This window comes from Bactrocera dorsalis, chromosome 3 (genome assembly GCF_023373825.1).
Source record: "Bactrocera dorsalis isolate Fly_Bdor chromosome 3, ASM2337382v1, whole genome shotgun sequence".
Taxonomy (NCBI): domain Eukaryota; kingdom Metazoa; phylum Arthropoda; class Insecta; order Diptera; family Tephritidae; genus Bactrocera; species Bactrocera dorsalis.
This window is the reverse complement of record NC_064305.1, coordinates 86,439,854-86,455,917: the sequence shown is the minus strand read 5'-3', so window position 1 is coordinate 86,455,917 and position 16,064 is coordinate 86,439,854. Positions and strand designations below refer to the sequence as shown.

Below are 16,064 nucleotides of genomic sequence, written 5' to 3'. Positions count from 1 at the left end.
TATTGCTTTGTTTTGTTGTGTTGGCTCAGCGCTACTTTGTGAAATTGAAAATTTCTTTTAGTGTTGTATTATATTTTTTTAAAGTTTTTTTTTTGCTTTATGTCTGTTTTTTAATATTTTATTTAATTATTATTCTCATTTTTTTCATTTCGTCTCAACTGACCACCTTTGTGCTAGAAAGCTTTGGTTCGCGTTAAAATTGAAAATGAAATTAAGCACTTTGTTTGTTTGGCTTGCGGTATTTGAATTGCTTTATTTACTTCTCTTTTTTTTAATATTTTGTGGCATTTTAGCTGCGCCAGCTGCTTTTTATATGCTTAACTCTTATATCTTCTTCTATGGTCTTCATGGCGTATGAGTGACCTGTAAAAATCTTTACATTTCAGAAGTTTATGGCACTTTATGAAATATTATTTGTAAATAACCTCCAGAAACCCTTTGTAGATTCAAGATTCGAGCTTGGTGGGCGATATTTCGTGTATAAAGTATACACGCTACTATATCAAATTTGATCCGGACTGACAATTTCGATTCCATTTCATATATTTTAATGTTATCGCCGTCAAAATATGCCACTATTAAACCAATATAACGATTTAAATGGTTAAATGGGTTTTTTCGCTATCAGCTCTGCAACATTCGTTTAATTGCTGAATAGCTTCAGAACATTAACCAAAATATTAACCAAAATATTAACCAAAAAATTAACCAAAATTAACTCGATCCATAAGACATTTTGAGCGCCTCTGCTATCTCTCTGATGTAAACATGATGGTTTTCAAATTCGAGAATTTCTTTAATTTTTTCGTGTTATCGCCTTAGACAAGCTTTCGACGAATGATTTGTCAGCAGAAGCTGTCTTCAGTGTAAATGCGTCATTTTATATATTCACGAATTTCATTATATCGAATTTCGGTACTTTTATTTTGCGTACAATTAGTTAAGTAATAGTGATGCTAATGCTTACGCTCTTTTTATTTTGAAAAAAAATTTAGTACCGAAAAACGGTACTTTACGTTCATTAATTTCGAGGTCATTTGTGCGCACTTTATATTTTAGTACGTTTTTTGTACTGAATAATGATTTTCTTATTCCTATCGAATTTCGGTACTTTTATTTTACGTACAATTAGTTAAGTAATGTTGAATGTATAATTTACGCATTTTATATTTTGAAAAAAAATTTAATACTGCAACACGGTACTTTTATCGGTACCGAATTACGATAATTTACTTTTACCTAAATTAAGTAATTTTCGGCGTAATTTGTGCGCACTTTATATTTCAGTAAGTTTTTTGTACCGAATCACGGTACTTTCATTCATACCGAGTTGCGGTAATTTGCTTACATAAATTCAGTGAAGTATTTTTAAAATAATTTATACGTACTTTATATTCTGAAAAATTCTTTTACCGAAGTTCGGTACTCTAATTCGTATCGAATTGCGGTACTTTTAGTTTACCTAAACTAAATGAATTTCAAGGCGATTTTTAGATACTTTATATTTTTATTAATTTCTTTCTACTAGATCACGGCACTCTAATTTGTACCGAATTACGGTACTTTTATTTAACCAAATTTATGTAAATTGAAGCACTCGTTATATTGCTAATTTTATTTTTTACCAAACCACGGTACTCTTAATATACCTATGTTCAGTACAATTAAAATTGTCTTCTGCATTTATGAAAATTACTAATTTCTTTATTTTGTCATATTTTCGAAATATGAAATCTTCTCGACGACTACAATCTCAATAGAAATGAAACGTTAAAACACTCGCCTCAAAAATAACCAAAAATTCCATCAACTTAAGTAGTTTGGAGTGCGCTTTCATCAATTCCTGTAATCACTCTAATTGGCATACAAAATTTCAGCTAATCTACAGTTATACGATTAGCTAAGCACTGCATGCCGGCTCGATTTCTCAGCGTGCAGTTTGCCAATTGCAATTTAATCAGCTAATCAATTATGTGGAAACTGCAAATATGGAGACCTCAACCGCTGAAAGAGCGCTTAGAGTGACTCGTTAGCACAGCCAGAAACTCGTTGCAAGCAAACGAAAGGAACAACGTGAGAGCTCAGGTGGAATGCAGCACCAATAAGTGGTTGCAAATCGATTTGATTTCGCATTGAGGAACTCAGTTGGATTGCTACGCTGTTGTTGGTAGAAAGGCTATTGGCGGAGTGCAGCCCAATTCCATGAAAATACCTGCAAAATGGTATTAAGTAGTAAATTATGATTTTAGCTGCTTCTGATGAGAGGGCGTTCATTTCATTTGACGAAAGTTAAGTGTAATTAGGTGGAAGTACAAATTTCGAAGTTCTTATATAAAATTATATGAACATATTGAAAGGACCTCCGCTAATTATAAAATTATTGATGCAGATTTTCAAAGAACTTAACCTCAACCAACACTGATTTAATATTACCATTACCATTAATTCCCGTCACTATCTTCTCCAACATTATTATTAATCCCACTCGTAGTACTCGTTTAACATGCAAATAATTGAATGTGGTGCTTTTGTGGCATGCCACATTTTAATTGCAAAAGAATTCTTGCAGTCGGCATACAAATAATCACGTGCACATGCTTTGTGATGTTAAATTAAATATTTAACACATTAAATGTGCAATTTGCATCAAGTATCATTTACCAAACACCAAACAATTAATGCGCGGCTACAAGGTGTTTAAAACAATCAGTTGAAAACGTTACATGATATAATTAATACTTCAGTATTGTATTTAATTATATAAAGAGCATACAGTTGCACAATAAATGAAACGCAACAGACAATATTTTGAAAACAAAGTGGCTTGACACTGAACTGATAACCTCGCTTTGTTCGCTGACTAATTTTGGGAACTGATAAGATTCTAAAACCACTCGTGAGCTTCGCCCTCTAACATTGTTGATGATTAGTGTGTGGGTGAAAACATAAACCTAAGTGTATGGTAGTAAGCTGATTAAATAAATATTTAGAAAGTATTTATATAAACTTATTAGTCTTACTGATAACCCTTCATCGTTTTATGCAAGTCGCTATATAATGTGAATATTCCTCGAACAATATATACACCTAATATTATTTTTAAATAAAAAAAAATAAATAAATAAAGACATGACTACCGACTGTTTCGAATTATTGTGTTAATATTTGTTTAATTTCAGAGGAGACTGACAAACTGGTTGAATAAACTGATTCGCTTATAGTATTGTTTTTACAACTCCTTATTTACCTTAAATTTTGTTCACACACGGAGAGTAGTAAATAATTTATATCAAAAAATACATCAGCATATATTAAGCGTGAATTGAATATTTGTTTTCCAGTTTAAGATGCATCGCTTTATGCTTTCTTCCTACCTAGCTTCACTGCGGGTACCAAATATGAAACCCAATATTAGGCAAAATTTTGTAATCATCACGTGACGACTTAAATATTACATACCTTTTTCGACTACTGTAAAGAAGCCACTCATCTTTGAGTTTGAGATACTTTTATCATTATCATTTTTGCAAATATTGCAATTTGCATTACAATTCATTACATTTCAATTACCATTACTATTTAAATTACCAATAGCAATACCAATCCGACCACAATAGCCTATTTCAATTACAATTACAATAACTATAGATAATATTACATTACAAAAAAAGTGCTTGTATTAAGTTTTTGGATTACCATTACAATTACCAATAGCATTACTAACAAAATCCCCATTACTTACGTTATTACTGCTGTAAATTCTGACCCCTACATTAAAATCAGAATTACCGTTATACCTCTTAATGTAATTATAATTACAATTACTGTTAAAATTATCAAAATTAATTACCAATATTTTATATATTAATCACATATTTACATTACATTTACAATAACTATACCTAATGTTACATTAAGCAACACGCTTGTTCTAGGAATTATGATTACCATTACAATTATCAGTACCATTACCACCGCAATTATCATTACATTATTTATTACTGATAAAAAAATATGATTTCGTATATCCAAATTACAAGTATCATTATCATTTCTTCTGTAATTATATTTAAAATTACTAATACCATTACTTTGTACTTTTTACAAGCCTATTAGAATTACAACTACAATAACTATTGCTAATGTTGCTGCATCATACAGTTTCTATAAATTACGATTACCATTACTATTATCAGTACCATTACCACCACAATTACAATTACTTTATATATTACTGCCAAAATTTATTATCACACCTATTCAGATTATAACTAGCTTTATCATTTCTACTCTAACTAAAATTACTATTAAAATTACAAATACCATTACTCCAATAATTACTTTTCTTTTCCTTTTTACGAGCCTATTAGAATTACAATTACAATAACTTTAACTAATGTTGCATTAAGCAACATGCTGGTTCTATAAATTACGATTACCATTATCAGTACCATTACCATTACCATTACAATTACAATTACTTTCTTTATTACTGCTAAAATTTATTATCACACTTATTAAAATTTTAGTTAACTTTCACATTTCTACTCTAATTACAATTAATACTAAATTACCAATACCATTACTCCCATAATTACTTTTCTTTTACTCCTTAGTCCCACAACTGAAATTATTATTGCACTTACAGGTCTATCACAATTACAATTACAATCATCATTCCAATTACCATTACTATTCGTGTCATTGCAATTCAAAACACATTGTCGTTTTATTATTCACCATAAATCTTCCCAACTTTGCCCCTCCTGACAGCGCAATCACACTATCAGCTTGCTTGCCCATAAAACTTATCCCTTAAATCAGAGAAACACATTGAAAAGCCACTCGACAAACACTTTCAATCCGACAAATTTAAACAATTTAATTGCAAATTCAATTCGCCTCAACTACTTAATTACTTACAGCATTTGCATTTGTTATGACAATTGTGCAATAAGTTCACTTGATTTATATCTGCTAACGTCAACAATACCTAATTGCACTCACTCGTATGCATATGCATATGTATTAGTGAATTAGTGATGTGTGAGCGTATTTATTGAATATTTAATGGGACCGTTAATACTTGTACTATATATAGACACAATAAATTTAATTGAATAATTACATATGGTACTCATACTAATTTAATTTTTACTTTGTGTTTTGATTTTCAGAATTACGGAAAATTCGATTAACACGATTTGCGGTGTAACAACAAAGCAAAATGGTGAGTTGAAATGAAATTTTCTAGGCAGAAATTAAATGCATTTCAGTTATGTGATAAGGTGATTGTGATTTGAGTAATTTTATGAAATTTGCGAAGTATTTGAAGCGTTTAATTAAACCTGCTTTCGGATGAGTGAAGTTAGCGATAATAATTTTTGAACACGGAGACATGATTGAAACTTAAAATCTCATCTTTCTAACACTATATGGCATGACACAACGTGATTTATAGCACTGGAGATATACGAAATATCTTGCCAAGATACGAAAAAACTTTTTCGACCACCCAATATTTTCACTATTTCTCTCTCTTTTAGTATATTTCCTAATATTATTGTTTCTCTTTTGAACTAAGGTATACCTCTGCACTACTTCCGACTCTTTGCCGCTCGATTCTAATAAGTTACTCACTATAATTCTTCTTCTTCTTCTTAATTGGCGTAGACACCGCTTATGCGATTATAGCCGAGTCAACAACAGCGCGCCAGTCGTTTCTTCTTTTCGCTACGTGGCGCCAACTGGATATTCCAAGCGAGGCCAGGTCCTTCTCCACTTGGTCCTTCCAACGGAGTGGAGGTCTTCCTCTTCCTCTGCTTACTGCGTCGAATACTTTCAGAGCTGGAGTGTTTTCGTCCATCCGAACAACATGACCTAGCCAGCGTAGCCGCTGTCTTTTAATTCGCTGAACTATGTCAATGTCGTCGTATATCTCGTACAGCTCATCGTTCCATCGAATGCGATATTCGCCGTGGCCAACGCGCAAAGGACCATAAATCTTTCGCAGAACTTTTCTCTCGAAAACTCGCAACGTCGACTCATCTGTTGTTGACATCGTCCAGGCCTCTGCACCATATAGCAGGACGGGAATTATGAGTGACTTATAGAGTTTAGTTTTTGTTTGTCGAAAGAGGACTTTGCTTCTCAATTGCCTACTTAGTCCGAAGTAGCCTCTGATCCGAGGCTGGTTATGACTATTCACTGGGCGTGTTTTTTTACGTGGCGGGTCCCAAACCCAGCGCACAACCCTATGCAGGGGATGTTTCGCCTTCTCACGTTAGCTCGCCTTCAAACGGATGTTCTTAGGCTACCCAGAGGATACTTGGTCAAAGACCGAAAGTCGTGAGCTGCTTGAGTCACATGTAAAAGAATCGTTTCTGGCCACTCCCAAGTGAATGGCAATCAGAGAACTTTCCTCACTTGCGTAAACTTCTACACATGAGTCCATCCTCCCTCACTACTCACTATAATTACCAACTAAAAAATCATATAGTGACCTTTGTAGTTGTCTCATTTTTCTTTCACTCTCTGTACCCTTTATTTATCTTTTTTCTTAAGTAAGTGCGCAAAGAGCGGAAAGAACTAATTAAGTTCTCTAAAATCACAAGTTAATTAGCTGCTAAAAATGTTCTGCCAACTAAGAAAACTCGCCCTCATTATACCCAAAACAACACGCGCGCTGTTATTTCGGCAATTAGAAGGAAATATTTTAGAAAAAGCGACCCAAAATGACAAATTACAAAGAAAGCAACTGCTTGAAATCACAGCAAAGAAAGCGTGCAATGGAAATTCGAAGTTAATAAAAGCACGAAATAAACACGAAATTTTAAATTGAGTTTGTTTTTTATCGTTCTTGTTCTTATACTCATTTGAGCGAAGGACAGCAGAAGAATGAGCTGACTCAAGCAGACGCCAGTCATTAGTCACATTTGCGGCAAAGCAATAAAACACTGACATATTTATAAGCGTAACTTAACCGTAGGAAGATGTGTCACAATCGAGCATATGCCGAGTTGAAAATGCATAAACGCGTAATAAATTTTCGAGTTTCAAATCTGCAATGTTCACTTGGCGCCAATGTGTTCATTAAGTGTGTGATATGTTCATATAATTATTAACGAAAATCGAAAATTGCTATTTTTGTCGCAGTAAATTGCACTGAGTTTCACCAAATTCAATATTCAAGGCCTAAAATTAAAAGTGTGTGCTTATTTATAACCTAAAAATATGGCTGCAATTAACTGTCCATTGACGTCAGTGTTATATTTTAGGCAATTTCTGGTATTCTAATTAGGTGTCGAAATTTCGCTGTACGCAGGTTTTATGTTTCAAATACTCTTATAAATACTTTTATATAAAGTTGTGTGTGTGAACTGATTATTTTTGTAAATTTATTCATTCTAAATGACGTCATTAAGTTGTGTGTGTCAGTGGGGTAAAACTCAGAAAGTTTAAAACAAACAAACCAGTTGATTGCCAGCTACTTAAACTGTTACATTGTATTTACAAATGCAAAACAGAAAGGAAAAAACATTACCTGAGAAACGGTAGTCAATTAATTTTTTTTTTTTTGAGCAGGGTTGATAGCTATTACCGGTGTCATTGGCAAGAGCTGGGGACTCTCAGCAAAGGTAGTACTTTGGCTATTTGAAACCATAGTTAGACCTATAATATTTTACGGAATTTTCTGTTTTGTGAGAGTGCCTCTTTGTCTGACAGTCTGGGTACTTAGATGACCATGCGCTTGAATACTCCGGAATAATCGCACTCTTTCAATTCAGTTCAAAATACTCCGCTTATCGGATCGTCAAATCTAGCCCTAACTGTCTCTCATCTGCTCACATACCCTCAGAGAAAGCACGGCAAGAACTCGCTGGAGGAGAGGGGCGGTGAGCTTTTTGATGGAAATAGGGGATTGGTGGAGGAGTACACTGTCGGAAGCTTTCCATCAGCTGCACTTTTGGGCTTTCTGTGCGAAGGTGGTTGTCATGAAGGTAGAAATAGAACTACTCTTTCGGAACGCTGTCTTCTCCACGGTGGTGATTATCCACTTCAAGAGTAGGGCAGCGATAGCATTGAGTTTTTGTAGGTGGTATTACAATAGACCATAAGGTTGATGACCTTGCTAGGGAGGCACCTCTCCTCAATAACTACAGCATGGGTTCGTGTAGAAGCTCCGTTGGCAACTTGTGGTTCAACACTGAACTTTTGAACCACAGAACAAATCAGCAAGCGCTGGTCGACTACCAGAAGCTATACAATCACAACATGCTTCTGGCTCAGGGTAAATCGTAAGAGGCTCAATGTCTAGCACCATCAATAAGTTTTAAATTGAGAAGAAGTCTCAGTGATTTTGCAAAGTTTTCTGGACAGTTTCAGCAACTTGCTTCAGAGTGTTTGGAGTCCACAGGATTTAAAATCACTCAAAAATAAATTAATTACATACTATATATTTAAGAAAATACAAATAAAACATGACGTAATTTTAGATATTGTTAAAACCTTAACAACGTACACTATTTGCCGTAAAGCTTGTAATACCCGGAAATAATCGTCGGAGACTCCATAAAATATATATATTGTATAGTCGAAAAAGTCTTTTCGTTTTCCAATCAAAATTCAACTTATTTTTTTATATTTATATTGAACTTGAATGAACCAAATATGTACCATTTTGGTCGACCACTTCTTGCCAATTTTCCGTTAGAGATTATTCCCTCAGTGTAAAACTTTTCTGGTTTCTCGACGAAAAACTGCGCTAAGTAATATTCACAGGCTTCTCTTGAAGCCAACATTATTCCAATAAGGGAGTTCTGCATTGATCGAAACAAATGGTGCAAAGTCGTGGCTATATGATGGATGCCACAAAACTTCCCAGCCCAGCTCTCTCCGTTTTCAAAGATGTGTGTGGTCTAGCGTTGTCCTGATGGAAGACGAAGCCCTTTCTGTTGGTAAATTCTGGTCGTTTTTTTCGGTTGCTTGCTTCATTTCATTTCAGCAAAGAATCGCAGATGTTAATTCGGTTCATTAAATTTTTCACAGACAACTCATATGGTACCCAAATATCGAGCTTCTTTTTGTACCCAGCCTTTTTTAAATGGCTTAAAACCGTTTGGTAATGAATGTTAAGCTCTTTAGCGAAGTTATTGCAGCTTATGTGCTGGTACTGGTCAATTTTTTCCGTAATTTAAATTTTAAACAAATGATTTTTACTGACTGGTTAATAATTTCCTTCATAAATTCCCAGTTATTAATTAAAGCGCAACTCAATTAATATTTGCTCAGATGAGCACATTACATTATGCCTACACAAATTCTGCTTTTAGGCGTTAAATTCAATGTTTTAGCAATTTATTTCTGTAATGTTATTCACCGTTAATGCTGATGCTCGCCGCAGCTGCCAGAGTAACGGCAACACAATTTGCGGTGGAGAACGCATTAACAAATAACCAAAAATCCAATCGCTTCTCACCTCACAGCCCCACACTGGGGTCAATAATGTGAAAATTCCTAATTAATTGAAAGCATGGCCTGTGTGAAGTGTAAGTTTGACAGTGCGTGTGAGCAACTCCAGGCTTTAAACACGCACATTATATATGCGTGTATGTGTGTGTTTTTCTAGTAATCGTCTATCCAATAATAAATTGCTAATACTAATTGGAAACATGAAACGACAAATTCATTTAAAATCTGCGGGGAGCAAGCGCCAGCAACAAATAAACACACCCACACACATGTAGTAGCGCCACACGCACACCAATGTAGATAAGTGTTTAAATTTGGCAAATTGTAAAAAACCGCAAAACATAAATCAATTGTGTTTGCCCATGCAACGCCCCACAGTTTGGTCGACACACTTACACATGGACACACAATCACAATTAACCGCCATTGTTTTTTCTGGTCTGCGGCTCAACTTTGGCGGCGCGAAAATATACCAAAATGCCAAAGCAACAAAAACGCGCTTATTAAAATACTTATTATTAAACAACAACAATAAACTACGTATAACTGTAAATAAAGTTCGCCGCGGCAACAACAACTAATCGGATATGAAGCATTTACAGCGGCTGATTAAGTAATTTGTAAATTGCGCACAACGGGGGAGGTGAGGGTGTGCAGCAAACACATGTTTTTCCGCTCCCCTTCGTGTCCATTGCACAGCTGGTCGCTAGCCGACGCACATGTGGACACATTGATACTTGATATACACCCCATGGTGGGCTATACCATCAAAGTATATCGCACTTGTTATAGTGGGGTTGTTTTCTGGTGTTCATTAATATCTGTCGGCTCAGCAGCAGGCGCTGCGCGAATTCGAAACCCTCACTCTCTCATTTTGGCACTTCATTAATTTCGCAGGCGCAGCATATGCCGTGTAACCGTTATTTGGTGCTGTTGTTAATGATAAATTTATCATTTATGAAATTCACAGTTATCTATAATTGCTCAATATGAGGTTAGAACGTTGGAAAATAGCGAAAAATAATTTTTCACAAAAGTTGTGTTTACTAAACCAACAGTGAACAGAATTTATTGTAAATTACAAAAATATAATGTCATAATATCATTTACACGCAACTGGTATAAATTATTATCAGTTAGTGTATCCTTACGGAAATTGGTTTCCGTTGTATGCAATTACTTTCAAAGCAACTGCTATAAATTACGGATTTGGTATAATTTAAAATAAACTGGTATAATTAATAATCATTATAAAAAGCAAAGAATAAGTAAAATTTTAAACCAAAATCCTTTTTTTGGAGCAAATGCTATAAATCATAGATTTTTGGTATAATATTTTAAACAAACTGGTATAATTTGTAAGCAACTGGTATAATTCATAATTAGCAAATATAACTTTTTAGGAATTTATACACAATGCAATTGAGCAGCATTTTAAAAAACTGGTCTAAATTTATCGGATTTGGTATAAATTGTATGCAATTGGTATAATTTAGATTAAATGATTATATGACTTTCAAAAAGTTTTTGTAATTTATAAGCAGCTGCTTTATTTTTATGCATCTGGCATAAATTGAACATACTTGGTATCAATTATAAAGAACTGGTATAATCTTTAGTTGGCTAATATAACTTTAAATCACTTGGTTTTAATCGTATGAAACTACTTTTAAAGCAACTGCTATAAATTGTACGGATTTGGTATAATTTGTAAGCAACTGGTATAACTTATAATCATCTGACCTCAATTTTAAAGGTATTTTTTATAATTTATAAGCAATATCATTGTTTTTAAGCAACTGGTACAACGTAATTTTGGTATAAGCTTTTAAAAAACATTCGTATTCATAAATTACTTTCTCGACCAACGCACAAATTGCCTGAGGTTACTGAAACAAATCAGTATTTCATTTGCGAAAATAATCGACTCGCAAATCCTCACATTTGATAAAAGAATCATAAATCACAGAGCGAAGCTGAGTAAAGAAAACGAGTGCAATGTTAACCCACAGCGTTTGACACAAATTCAGCAACAAAATCAACAAACACATGTGCAAGTGGACATTGTTTTAGGCATAGCTGCACAGCACCAAAGGCGTTTGAACGCAAAGCAAATTACTCGAGTGCTCATGTTACGTATACGCCCTGGCATTTCGCCGCCAGGCGCGATTAAATTTATTTTAGCGACACTCAACTTAATCTTTTTTGCTTGTGCCTGGTGCAAACACAAATCAGATTCATAAAAGTTACTTTCCACAACACCCCGTCTTCCCCCGCGCGGCCTCACGAGAATTGTTGCAAAGAAATTTATCTTTTACGCGATTTCACACCATTTAATTCTTGTTCATAAGAGTTTAGAGCGATGATGCGTCTGCGGGCGTTGTTATAAACCATGCTGACTGGGAATTGCTAATGTGGCCAAGGGGCGTGGCCTACATGTTGGCATGTGTGTGTGCGTGCTGTGATTAATGACCGTGTGAAAAGTGCGATAATATGTCAACTTAGTACAGCATGTGATCATCTTGTTGCAACACACTTGCATTTTTTATATGTGCTGAAGTCAAGTGGGTTCATATCTTTTTTGGTATTTGATTAGATTTATAGCTGTGACAGATTTTTATACATTATTTACAAGTTGAACAAGTATTTACGCATTTAAATATATGGATTGCAGTAATTCTTTTCGTTTTTGCATAAAATCTTTTTATAAATGACTAGTCAGGTATTCATTTCTTCGGTTTTGGCTCGTTTCTAGATTCCCATTCGCTAGATTGTTGAACAGTTTTGACGTCATTTACTTAACCATGGTCTCCTAACCAGTAAACATGCGTTTAATGAATTTAGGATACGTAACTATATTGTATATAATGTAATTATATAATTTATAAGCAACTGGTATTATTTATTATCAGCTAATATAACTGTAAAGGAGTTGGTTTCCATTGTGTGCTACTTCTTTTTAAGCAAATGCTATAAACTATACGGTTTTGGTATAATTTTTTCACAACTGGTATAATTTATAATAATCATTGAAAGTTGAAAATTAGTAATCTTTTTAAGCAAATTCCTTTACTTTTATGCAACTGATTTCAATTATACGGATTTGGTATAATTTGTAAGCAACTGGCATAATTAATAATTAGCACATTTTAACTTTCTAGGACATTATACGCATTGCATTCAACTGAATTTTAAGCAACTGCTTTAAATTATACGGATTTGGTATAATTTGTAAGCAACTGGTATAACTCATAGCATGCTTAAATAACTTTCAAATAATTCTAATAATTTATAAGCAATTTCTTTATTGTTAAGCACCTGGCACAAATTATACGTAATTTATAAGCAACTGGTATAACTTTTAAGCAGCTGATAACAATTTAGAAAATATTTTTATAAATTATAAGTAATTCCTTTGCTTTCAAGCAATTGGTATAAAATGTCTCCCTTCCCACCTCTAATCGATGTAATTTTTCCAAAAGACATAGAGTTTTTGGTACTAGTAGCACTGTCAAAGGGAAAGTGCATTGCTGCAAGGTGCGCTATGAGGCTTGGAGAAGCTAGATATATAAAAGGGTCCGCGCAAAAAAAACGCTTAAATTCTCTTCTTGGTATAAATTTGAATATTCTTTAGCCCACCGGATAACTGTAGTTTTTTTTTCCTGTAGAAGTGACTGCTGGTACAGGTACACAGTTCAGCCTCCATCAGATAGGTGAACATTCACTCCGACTAGAGCTAAGCTCGTTAGCTGTGCCCTCACAACTTGTCAAGAAGTGTCTGTCTTCACTAGAAAAAGCATCAAGCTACTTTCCTATCAGACTCGTTTGTGTGCCCGGTAATAGGGCATCGCTCGTGACTGGAAACTCGATTAGCTAGACAGAATTTACATAGAAATGGGAACACTTTGGATCTCCATTGGCGTATAGCGAGATCGAGTACCCGCTCCTGTGAGGGTTCTTTTGACCTAGAGTAGAACGCAGTAGTTGTACTGAGTTACTTGCCCTGAGCAAAGTTGTTCATGCCGCAATTGTAGAAATGCTTACTAGTCTCTGGTGCTAAAAATTTTGTCGGGCGCAAGTTGTCAACGTTATATGGATGAGCTGGATATATCCAGGCACTTTCCCCATCTCGTCAGTTTTGCTTTCGTCGTAGACATAGCCGAAACTGATATTAGCTGTCTCAACAAATTTGTGATAGACTCAAAGCGCTTTGACGATCTGTAAATGTATTATGATCCAGTTTTTAGGAGTTTTAGTTACCAGTGAGTACCTTGTTGGGATCGACTTTCTAACTTAACCTAAGGCACCCAATTGCGAAACTTGCCCTGTATATTGGCGAAAAATAAAACATTTTCTCCCTTAGAAGTGGGATTCAACCAAGTCCTCGTGAAAAAACAGCAACAAAATATACCAAATTTGCAGCACTTCCCACAATATATTTTCCATATTTGCTCATTAAATTTGCCAATTCCCGTTTTCGCCTCTTCATGTCACTCCTTAACTCTCCGCACCATTTCTCTTTGTAATTCAAGCAATTTGCAGTGCCGTTCAATCAACCAGTTCATTATCAACAGTCAACAGTGAATGGTTAACGGTCCACAGTCTCAAAGTTTCAAACTTCAATCACTCAATTACTTTGCGGTAATGGATACCAGTCACTACACACACACACACATACTATATACATTCATAAATGCTCGCCGAGCGCAATAGTTCGCAGTAGTTGTTGCTGCGTTGGATTGCACGCTTTGCCAGCAACTTGTTTTGATAAATGGTTGTCAAAATTTATTTATTTTTTCCACTTGCAACTGTGGCAGCAATTGGCGACTATGCAGCATGCTCGTGACCAATCGGCGACGACGACTGCCTGGTTAGTTATAGCAGACTTTGGTGAATGTCATCTACGGCGCATAGATTTCTGCCTTCGATTTCGCCGTCGCGTCACGCATATTTGCACAGCAAATGATGCTGAAAACACTGTGGCGGACAAGCCACAAACATTTGCTGTTGTTGCACACATATTTTCATACTTTTACTTATAACTAGCATATAAATGTATTTATAAAAAGCGTAAGCGCTGCAAAAAATATTGACACAATCTATAAAATTAAGTGCCGTCTGTTCAACATTACGCTCACTCCTCTCTCTTGCTCGCTGGTCCAAGAACTTGCCAATATTTTCTGTTCTTGTTTTTCTTTGCTGTTTTTGTTGTTTTCTTTGCTGTTATTGTTGTTTTTGTCGCTGCAATTTCTCCATCATCAATATTAACCGCTTTCGGCCCAGCCGAGCGACAAGAAAATATTGCAAAAATCAACAACAACAACAACACGATTGAGTACTGTTGCTAAGAGCGCCTTGGCAGTCAACCACTAAGTGCTCGTATATAAATATATATGTAAGTATGTATGCCTGTACGGCATGTGCAGATACATAATTCGTATTGTGATAAACTCCAGCAGCAGGCAGCAGGCTGTTGTCGTCTCCGTCCACCGAAGATGATTGATAGCTGCCTATGCCATTATGCTGCCAAATTAAGGAGATTGGAAATTTCATTATGATAACAATGGCAACATGACACGCACAGGCAAATAAGCACAGCCGCGCAGAAAGCATATAGAGAGCGGCGTGGTACCGAAGAAAAGCGCACGAATTGCTGAAATTTCACAGTGAACAATTGATTGATTAAGAAAAAGCCGTTTTGCATGTAGCAAAAAATTAATAATAAAAATTTTGCTAATGAAGAGTTCTTAAGCAAAAATTAATGATTTTTAAATGATAAGAAAATGTATATACATATATTAGAAGAAAAAAAATATATAAAAAAATTTTACATAAAAAGTTTTAATTTTTATTAAAATATTAATTTTAATTTTAATTAAAATTTTTATACTTCATTAATAATTTCAGTGTGACTAATTAATTTATTTTATTTTCATTTGTAACCAAATTTAATGTTTTTGCTAAATTTCAGTTCGAGTAGTATACCCTGAACAGGGTCTGTCTTTATTAACGCGAACAAGTACCCCCGTTTTGGAGATATCGTTCTGAAAGTCGTCACACTTTCTTTTTCTCCTGAAGAAACCACTCATTGTTAGATCTGACTAAATCGGACCACTTTATCATATAGCTGCCATACAAACTGATCCATAAAAATCAAATCTTTATATGGAGAACTTTTGTATTTGACGAGATATCTTTATGAAATTGAGAATGGATCTCCAAGGACATCCGAAAACATATAGCATATTTTTTTTGCGTGTGAGGGAGTGGAGAATGTCTTTCGAATCCTCAGTGCTGTCGTCACAGCCACGGTGAAAGCCACTTGCATGCCACTTAAAACTCCCCTCTAAGGAAGCGGCGCCCAACCTGGAACTGCATTTGCATTACTTCAGAGTGGCATTCCATTTTTACATCTGCGTTCAGATCCCTTGTTTTGCTGCGCGGCAGAAATACTGTGAATTTCTGGTTAATCCTCCAGTTTACTTCACTCTTCAGCAAGGCGCTGATTAAATTCTCCGCGGTTATTGAGCGGTTGGCTCTCTACGTCCTCTACGCCGGTGCGCTTTTAAAGAATGTGTGTTCAGCGTCGTCCT

General features: G+C 34.9%; 1 protein-coding gene across 2 annotated transcripts in view; it reads left to right on the top strand.

Annotated features, from left to right (window-relative positions):
* The window catches only part of LOC105229665 (uncharacterized), a 339,005-nt gene that overhangs the window by 191,355 nt on the left and 131,586 nt on the right, over positions 1-16,064 (top strand). For both annotated transcript variants that reach the window (XM_049453109.1, XM_049453108.1), the window contains exon 2: positions 5,178-5,230. The gene's annotated coding sequence lies outside the window, so the exon portion shown is untranslated. The remainder of the gene's footprint in view (positions 1-5,177; positions 5,231-16,064) is intronic.